We start from the raw sequence: 10,552 nt of genomic DNA, 5'->3' as shown, positions 1-10,552 counted from the left end.
CTGTGGGGAGGAAGGTGATCTCCGCGTCTCACTCTTCCACCATCTTCCACTTAAATCCTTAAAAAGGTCTTTGACTACAAATTCCCCTTTGCCCTGTACATCTGATTCAACTGCTCAACTGTACCCACTCCACTTCCATAATAAAGCTCACTACTTTCTCTTACTCCCCACCCCACTTAATTATCTCTCAACTAGACTTCTGTAATAATCTTGCAACCAATTTCCTTCTTGATGCTCTCTATATTGCTACTAAATTAATCCTTTGGAAACACAGGTCTTCATTCCCATGAACAAAAATCTTCAATGGCTCCCCATGCCTACAGATTCAAATTTACTCAAGGCTTTGTGTTAACTGATTCAACCTATTTTTCTAGGCTTTTGGGTTTTTTTCCCTTCATGCAGGTTACACTCAATCTGACAAAAGTTCTTGCCCTCAACTGTGTCTTTGCTTCTCCTTTGCTTCTCCTACTGTTCCTTCGTGGCACTGGAAGCTCCACAACAGAAGGAACCGTATCTCTTTTGTTCTTCATTATGCATATGTTGCCTAGAACACTGATTCAAATATCCACTGAATGAATGAAAACCACCCTACTCAAAGCTCAGCTCCATGGCCATTCTCAACACAGTCCCACCCAAAGCCAGCAAACTGCCTTTCTAAAACTCCCCTGATGTCTTCCGTGAGGGTGGGGAGATTCCCATAACATTGTGTGCCAATTTTAAGGCACTTAATATTTCTATCCTATACATGGCTATTATGAGGCAAATACTCTACCACAAATAACCTTGCCTGATACATTTATGAATCATCTCCTACCATGATGCCTTGCACACAGTCTGAGTATAAAAGAATAGATACACTACTTCGCTGTTATATTCATTCATTCACTCAACATTTAGAGAGCTTACTATGTGCCAGGCACTGTTCTTTGCATTGGGATGCACCAATGAAAAAAGGAAAAAGCCCTGCCCCTATGGAGTTTATATTCAGAAGACAGATGAAGACAATAAGCAAGATAATCTCTGATGGTGGTAAGTGTGGTGAAAATTACAATGGAGGTGACATGATCAATCCTGACTGGGGAAGATACCTACCATACATAGGATGACAGGAAAATGTAAAGGTTAAAGCTGGTCAAATCATTTGGCCCACTTCCTGGAACTCCAAAGAAAACTACAAAATGAAAGTTTTAGGCGCCAACATTTCAATCACTCAACAGTGGAAAATCATGCCTGTAACCAAAATGTACACATAAGGGTTATTTAAAGCCTGTAACATCCTTTTTTTCTTTTTTAAAAAAATATTTTTAAGATAAGGGTAGATGTTGGTTCCTTGGATTGAGAGAGGAAGGGATCAGGAATTCCGTCTTGAACTGACTGAATGTGAGTTGCCTATTAGCCGTCAAAGTAGGTAAATCAAGTAGACTACTCGAGACCACTCAGCATGTACAGCATGATCCCATCAATGTTATCAAGAAAGCATATACTGGGCATTATGCTAAGTGAAATAAGTGAGACAGAGAAAGACACATATATGGAATCTAAAACAAAACACAAAAAATCCCAACTCATAGACGGAGAACAGATTGGGGCTGGAAGAGGTGAAAGGAGATCAAAAGGTACAAACTTCCAGTTACAAAATACATACAGAAGTCATGAGATGTAAACGTACAGAAAAGTGACTATAGTTAAGAATACCGTATTGTATATTTGCAGTTACTACGAGAGTAATCATCACAAGAAAAAAAATTCTAACTATGTATGGTAGTGATGTTAACTGGACTTACTGTAGTGATTATTTCACAGTATATACAAACATAGAATCGTTACATTATACAACTAAAATTAATATATTATATGTCAAATACATCAATTTTTTAAAAGCTGATATTTGTATATATAAAGGGAGAGAAAAAATCTGAAGGATATACAGCTTAATATTAATAGTGATTAAATCTTAATGGTATTAAAGAGTATTTTTTCCAATCTGTATATCCACACTACTTTTTTAAACAATATGGATTTTGTGTATTTTTTTAAACGTTTTAAGTTTTTTAATTCAGCCGCTGAATGAAGAAATAATAAGATCAAAATAAGGAAACCAACAGCTAGTAGAGTGAAACAGGTAGATTATAGAGGGAGAAAAAAGTGAATTTCCTCCATTTCCCAGTTTTTCCTCTGAAAGAAACTTCAGAAATGATCAAATCTATATATTTGTGTTAAACCATTCTCCAGACAAAATGAGCTTTCAAGAAAAAAAGTAAAGAAAAGGTAGCCTAGTGATGAGTGTCTAAACCAGACCTTAAGCCACCTTAAGAAAGGAAACTCTGCCAAAAGCCCTTTCTGGCCCAGCCTGCATGCAGTCTGCAGAGCCCAGTTCTCATCTAGGGGAACAGGCCAACACAGACACAGCATACTGACTGCTGGGGCTTGCAAATTTACAGCTGTCAACAGTGACTAAAATCCACTTGGATCTTAAATCCTGGTTTAAAAATTACAACAAACATACACAAAAAGCACTACTATGGTTTAATACAAATTTAGAAAGTTCATCTAAGCATACATTTGTACAGGACACCTGAATTCTAGAGGGCAGGTACTACTCAAAAGGTTCACTCTTTTCTTCCTGTTGGGATCCGTCTACCTTTCCACCTCTTAAATAAAGCAGCAAACCATCTCAGTTTTTCTTCTGGCGAGAGGCTGGGATCTTATAACCGGCATTTTATATTGGAGCCTTTATACTTTTATTTTATTCTCTGATCTATGAGTAAGAGTTCCAATTCCAGATACAGGAAAGCACCACTAAATTCTCAAACAATAAGGTTGTCAGTGCTTATTCACTCTTCACAAGCATCAAAACCGAAGAACAGAGAAGTTAAATGACTTGTCCACAGTCCTGCCATTAGTCAGTGGTGGGACAAACAAAAAAACAACTCATATTTCCAATTCCCTGTAAATTCTTTCCATAACAAATAATACAATTATATATACACAGACACACACACACAGTCCAAAGAGAAGTATATAGATCTATTAACCTCATTTTCTAAAAGGAAGAATTATATGAGTAGGTCCATCAAAAATAACTAGCCTATCCAGGAGGCTAAAACATTTTTTCTACCAGCCCATCTCAGCTATCAAAAAAATTCAACATGATAAAATATAACGTGCTCAAAACTTTTCCAAGAATTAAACAAAACCAAACCTTACTTCCTAAACAAAAGCTACAAATATTTAAATATAAGTAAGAGGAATCTAAAAAATAATTGAACATAAAGGCTGATGATTACATCAAATGTCACCGCTGACACGTAACAGTTACCAGTTAGAGCGCTCTCTATGTGCCAGGCACAGTGCTAAGCACCTTACATACATTCGTTTAATTCTGAAAACCACTCCAGGAGGCAGTTCTTTGACCATCTACATTTTACAGAGGAGGAAAAAATGAAACACACAGATGCTAATACAAGTGATATATAGCCAAGTCAACATTCAAATCCAAATCTATCAGACTCCAAAACTCTCATTCCTAACATTATGCTACACTTTGCATACTGAAATATGAATATGGGTTCATAAAGACACTTGTTCTTAATTTTATATTTTAAATGTAATATTTGTCCATTGCAAAATACATGTTAGCACCCAGTGTATGCCAGAAACTGTTTAAGACACTTGGAACACATCAGTAACAAAAAAGAGAGAATTCCCTGCTCTCCAGGAGATCACGTTATAGTAACCTAGCAGCTAACACATGCCTTATTTTGATCACTGTTCAGTGTTTTAGAAGTATAAACCCGTAATAACTCCATGAGGTAGAAACTACTGTTATTCCTATTTTACAAGTAAGGAAGCAGATACTGAGCGGTTAAATAACTTGCCAAAAATAGTACAGGTGTTAAGAGTCAGGATCTGGACCTAAATAATCTGGCTTTCAACTCCCAACCTCCATGCATTCTAATTCATGTAGCCACTTACACATATTCCAAATAAACTCAACCATACCACATTCATATACCAACAAATTTAGGCTCAAAATATATTCTTATAGTAACACTATTTTGGTAGATGCTTAAGTAACTGTCATCAAGTAAATTGATACAAAAGACATTTTTAGAAGCATTTTGCCAATCATCATACAATTTTATTTTAACAACAAATGATTACTTTTCTAGCCCAGTTTAAGAGGAAAGGCCTCAATTTTCAAGAGAAGTGTCACTACTTAGGTACCTGAATCCTAAAATTATTTTGCCAGTATTATAATTTTTTAAAAATACAGTATTCTTAGAGATAATTTCTAAATGAACCCTAAAGCTTTATTAATATTTTAATTTTTTAAAAAAGTTTGTCCGGATATGAAGAAAGAATCTTATTCTATTATATAAAACTGGGAAAACTATGAAATCAGATCCAAATACAAGATCCAATATCTAATTTTAGGAAACAATATAACGGGACTTCCCTGGTGGGAGAGTGGTTAAGAATCCGCCTGCCAATGCAAGGGACACAGGTTCGAGCCCTGGTCTGGCAAGATCCCACATGCCACAGAGCAACTGAGTCCGTGTGCCACAACTACTAAGCCTGTGCTCTAGAGCCTGCGAGCCACAACTACTGAAGCCCACACGCCAAGAGCCCGCGCTCCGCAACAAGAGAAGCACCGCAATGAGAAGCCCCCGCACTGCAATGAAGAGTAGCCCCTGCTCACCACAACTAGAGAAAGCCTGTGCACAGCAACGAAGACCCAACACAATCAAAAATAAATAAATAAAATAAATAAATTTATTAAAAACAAAAAACAATGTAACCTTTAAAAAAATAGCACAATAGAGTGTAAGACTTGTGGTTTTTACTTTGAAGAAAGAAATTAACTCAAATCACTCCATTACAGATTTCAATTTTGGTTTGTCCTGTCTCAGAAAAACTAAATGCCTTAAATTATCGTTTGATTTTGACCTATTCAGCAGACAGGTTAATATTTCTTTCCTTTGTTTTTTTCGTACAAGAGTTCAAAAGACATAAATAAACTTTTACAAGTATAAATGATACTCAAGTTATAAACGTAAAAATTTCATATGCTATAGCTTCAAAAAGTGGTCTACCTGGCAAACTTTCTTAGACTCTGGTTTAGGAAAAACTGCTTTTCATACACCCCCCGCAAAAAAAGTGAGCAGCATCCCACTATAATAGGCAAGATTAGGTAAGGACTGCACGGAAACATGCCGTAATTCTGGAGTACAAACCCCTAAGACAATCCACCAGGAAGTTTAAAACAAATTAGGCTGTGATAGCTAAAGGGGATGAGCTGTATTTATATGGCTTGCCTGCAAAGTTTAGTAAAAAAGAAAATTGAAAAAGGAATTATGTTCTCTATAGTCTCAGTCTTAGCAGTTGCTGAAGCATAAATAGGTACTTCTTAAAACATTAAACAAAGAAACAGAGCAGTTATCTGACAGGATAGTTTTAAAATACTGCTGGTTAACTTTACCTTACCAACAAAACTAAGTATGCCCTAAAAATACCACAGGACAAAGTGCTTAAACGAAGTCCAAGTTTTGTTCAGAAGACCTTCTCAGTAGGAGTGCATACTTTCTGGAAAGCAATTTGGCCATTTGACATGAAATATGTTCACACCCTTGACCCAGTGACGCCAACTCTGGAACCCATCCTCAGGAAATGCAGATCAAACTGATGTACAACAGCAAAACCCTGCAAACCACTCAACTGTCCAATAATGAGGAAATGATCAAATATACGTGGTATATCCACGATATGCTATAACAGGATAAATTATGAAGGAATTAAAGATGGTTTTAGACACAGAAAAATGTGTACACCGTAATTAAAAGAAAACAAACCAGGATACAAACATTATAAACATTATCTCAAGACTTTTTTAGCCGTTTAGATACATACTTTTTTTTAAAAAAAAAAAGATGAAAAGGAAATACTCTGGTATGCTGACAGTAGTTAACTTTGGATGGTGGAGATAACAAGCGGTTTCTTCTATTTTATAGTATTCTTTTCAAATTTCTACTAATGACCCTGTGCTATTTTGATAATTAGGGAAAAAAAAGACCTTCTAAAAATAATATGTAAATATTCTTTAATAGGTGCAATGCATTTTGTATCCATGTTCACTGACATTCCACTTTATCTCTGAGAAACACAGTGCTTTAAGTTGTGAAATATCCTCTAAGTTAGTGATTTAAAGTGCCTTAATGCACTCTTAACAGCTTCTTAACGAGAACATTTTGTTTTGAGATTCTAAGCCTGCATGGAAAACACAAGGGGAAGGGGGTAAAGAACTTTGAAGAAATGCTCCTTGGCAGGATGCCTCCTGTTCCACAACTCTGAATCTGTATCTGAAGATGACCTCACTGGAAGGCCAGCTCCTACAGTCAAGTTTCAGATTTGCTAAACTTTACAGGTGAGCATGTTTTCTTTAAAAACTATTTTTGCCCTTCTTACCCCAAAGTAATTCAATAAGAGGCACTCTGATCACAGAACTATTTCTGCTCTTAAAAGATATTAAACGTAGTTCAATAACCCAACAATGCCTGTTAGTCAGTTATTTAAATGTCCAAACATAGTATTATAATATTCCACTATTGCTACTTTCCATAGATTATCATTCTTTCCTCTAATTGATGTCCTCAAATACACAAACACTGTGTGTGTGTGTGTGTGTGTGTGTGTGTGTATATTCCTCAAATGTTAGTCAATATGCTTAAGAAGGCTGGATCTAAAAAGCTATCCAGATTCGTAAGAGGAGTATATTTATATTCAAAAAAGATGTTTAAAGGATTAAGAGCTCCCAATTCACAGCTCTATGGTTCTAACCTCAGGTAAATCTACAGACGCAGATAAGCAGAAAGTGCACTGGCCATGGGTTCTAATTTTATCTCTGCTACTAATTAGCCTTAGGAATTTCACTTAACCTTTCTGGATCTCCTACCTACAACTATAAAACGAGGGTAAAATTAGACCACTTAATTAAGGTTTTTACAAACTCTTAAAAAAATTATTCTAGGTCCAGATTTCTACCATTTTTCCAAATATCTCCTTTTTCTAATTCTCAGCAGTAATAAACTTTTCCTTGGATTAACCTTTGAGCTCTCGATACTTCACAAAAATGTAGACAAATTTTTATAATACTACTAATTTCAAAATACACAATGTCTATAAAACTTATCCCATAACATTTTGGTAAATCCTATTAAACATTTCTTCATAAGTATCCTATAACCCATCTAAGGGTCTCAGTTAAAAATAAAGATTACTCAACATACATTACACATACAAGACACATGCTTTATTACGTAATAACTGCCATAATACTTAGCAATGGGCAGTATTTCATTTCCTAACACTAATCAAAAAAATTAAAGACTAGATGTGTTTCTTTTCGTTTTTTAATGTTCAAAACAAAGAGAACACTATGTATATTAAGTGTCTCTACATAAAACATTAGATAACATGAAGTATCATTTGGGGTTTGAAACCATAAGAATATGAATTTGAGGGCTGAAACTCTCTGTAAGCAAACTGCCTAATTTCAGAATGGACCAAACCCTGCATATAAGTAATTCAGCTTCACAAACCTTTTGAGTAAGTTAAATGACATCACTCAAAGTTTTCTTAACTTTTAAGGCAGAAAATAAAGACACATTTTAATTTGACGTTTACAAAAAGTTGATTTTTACCTAAGAAAATTGGCTTCACCTGAAGCTTTTCCTACCTGGAAAGTTACTTGTTGAATTTGAGAAATAAATGGCCAACTTTCTAAAGTAACACGTAGGAGTCAACGCGTCTGAATTTCTGAGTCTATAAATCAAACACTTTATACAAAGAATAATGCAGTTGATTTTTTTTAAGATAAAGCTAAATTTACTATTTTGGACACACTGTTTCTATCTAAAACTCTGTAAATTCACTTTTAATTACTAACTTTTTCCTCACCCTCAATAATATTCTATAGGAACCACAGATTAGATTAAAGTCTGAGGTTTAAAAAAAGGCATGAAATTTACCGAGGTCTCTTTTTTTCCAGCATCTTAAAGGCCACGGACAATTACCGTCACTATTTTTTCTTAACAGAACCTACCCACATCGTATCATTCAAAAAGAATGGTATAGGGAATTCCCTGGCGGTCCAGGGGTTAGGACTCAGAGCTCTCACTGCCATAGATCCAAGTTCAATCCCTGGTCGGGGAACTAAGATCCCCCAACTCGCACCACGCGGCCAAAACAAAACGCAACCAAGAGTCTAACGTTAAAATAATAGTTCACTTTGAGTTCAACAGCTTTCCAGATGTTAAAATAATCTAATGCAAAAAAGGGGGGAATGGGGAGGACATGATGTGATTACTTGCCACAATCTAGGAATCCACTACAGCAGTCCACATTTGGATACATACACAAATTCAAAGACGGAAATGACCCCAGCTAATTCCTTCCTGAATATTTTTCAAAATATCGTTTCTGCATTAAACGAGTATACCCACTACAAATAATAACATCAGTTACTATTTATCTAACCCCTTCTATAGGCAGGCATGATTGAAGTCACTTAACATCTGTCATTTCATGTACTCACAGCAACTCTGTAAGAAACACATTATTATCTCCTCTTAATAGATGGGAAATCAAGGACTGAAAGAGGATACAAGGCTGCTAAGTGGCAGAGCCGGACTGCAAACCCAGGGATGCTTGACTTCAAAGTTCATGCTCATTATATTAAACTACACTGTCTACTGGAAACATAAGCATGAAAATCGAGCTTGTATTTTTAGAAGTTCCTCAAAGATTTACTAAACTTTTTTTAGGTTTCCCAAGAATAACTACTTCTCTGCAACAAACAAGACTGACTGTAGTAATACACCTATATACACTATAAATTAATTCAGTCTTGTCAAAAAGATAGAATTTAGGAGGAGACACCAATTCTTATCTGAAAGGAATATCAGAAAATTTACAGTTAAATGAGCTCAGCTGCACTCAGGCTGATCTTTTCCACATCATAAAAAAGTTAGAATATGGATACTTAGCCCAAAGTTTTTCCTTACTAATTTTAGTGGTACTAGACACACATTCCACTTTTCTATGACTGTTGAAAAAAGTCATCTCAAGCACCCCCCCCAATCATATTATACAAAAAGAGCCCAAAAAGTAGGCCATGCAACATTCCTCAAAGGAGGTTTGGATTTCTGCTTATCTCTATTTCTCGAAGTCTTACTCATTCCTGTTGCTCTATAACTGCAAGGACTGAGAGTCACGAGTTACACAAGTTGTGTTCCCTAACAAGGAAGGCGTGTTTGAATAATTCCAGTAACCCAACCAGTTGGACAGCTAGTCGCCTATTTTTTCACCCATCATCTAAACGGTGGAGGAACTGCTGCCATCTCTCTTTGGAGTAGCTGGGCAAGCACAAGCCCCTATCAGCTAAGACTGAGGCACAGCAACTCCTGGGCTGTAAATAAAGATTGACGAGAATCTTTCGCTCTTATTTCTTCCCCAGCCAACCAAACAAGCAATATTGAATCATCCTCCTTCCCCTCAATCACTGCTGAATAAACACCACATTATATATAGGTTCCCAGGGCAATTTCCCTCCCAGACACCCATTCCCTGGGCGTGGAATAAGCTACGTTCCTGCCCAGACCCTTCCCCTCCCTTCATTTAAGAAGCACCATCACAAAAGACCACCTCCGCTTTTTCAACGTAGTTAACTTTACGCTGGCTGCAAATCTTACCCCCTAGATGAGGACATTTAGCTCTAGAAATGCAAAGACCCCCTAATTGCTCGGCTTAATAAAAGCTGTGCATTTATAAATCAATTATACTTCAATTAGATATGTAAAGTACAGAATAAAGTAAAATAAAATAAAAGCTATGCACTACTTTGGACTGGCTGGAAATGTCCCTCCCCAGCTTTACCGGTGAGCGCAGCACAATCAACTTGATCTTGGCCCCTCGGGGAACGGGTGAAAACCAGTAACTGAATTACAGCGGAGAAGCTGCCCACAGAATTCAGGAATGAGTCCCCACCGGTCCCCTGCTTTCCTACATCGGGGCTCTTCGTCCCGAGTGGCTAGTTAAGAGGATCTCAATTTTTATGCTTTCTCACGGGACACACGGAGTCGCCAAATCCCACCCTTCAGGAAAGTGACAAGCTGGAGTTAACCCTTCCGCTGCCCTCACAGACCAAACCCGAAGGAAACCCCAATCCCCCAAGCGCCTTAAAAATGTGACAAGCCCAATTCCACCCTTTCCAAACCCCGGCCGCGTTAAGAACACGGCGCTTGGAAGAAGACTACTAAATGGAATTAACCCTTCAGCTGCCGATCTCAGCGCTACACTTCAGCCACCAACACACGCGAAGCTCCGAGTCCTGACCCTAGGGGAGGTGACAAGCATGGCTACTCCCTCCCCCAACACACACACACTCCCAAGAGCCCCGCCGCGCAGAGGGGACCCCCAAGCCAGGCCTGCCCGCGGACCCCGCGCCGGACGCGCGGGCTGCGGCGCCCCGGGCGGGTGAGCGGGAGGGCACTCA

General features: G+C 37.5%; 1 protein-coding gene and 1 long non-coding RNA gene across 3 annotated transcripts in view; both read right to left on the bottom strand.

The window, feature by feature from the left end:
* LOC149748311 (uncharacterized) overlaps positions 1-10,543 on the bottom strand; it is a 46,102-nt gene extending 35,559 nt beyond the window's left edge. The window contains exon 1 of the long non-coding RNA XR_016394754.1: positions 1,093-10,543. This is a non-coding gene — a long non-coding RNA (uncharacterized LOC149748311). The remainder of the gene's footprint in view (positions 1-1,092) is intronic.
* The window catches only part of ARL8B (ARF like GTPase 8B), a 65,396-nt gene that overhangs the window by 54,543 nt on the left and 301 nt on the right, over positions 1-10,552 (bottom strand). The window lies entirely within an intron of this gene.

This window comes from Delphinapterus leucas, chromosome 10, assembly GCF_059928025.1.
Source record: "Delphinapterus leucas isolate spDelLeu-1000000601 "Yukka" chromosome 10, BTC_Dleu_Yukka2, whole genome shotgun sequence".
NCBI classification, from domain to species: domain Eukaryota; kingdom Metazoa; phylum Chordata; class Mammalia; order Artiodactyla; family Monodontidae; genus Delphinapterus; species Delphinapterus leucas.
This window is presented reverse-complemented; position numbering and strand designations above follow the sequence as displayed.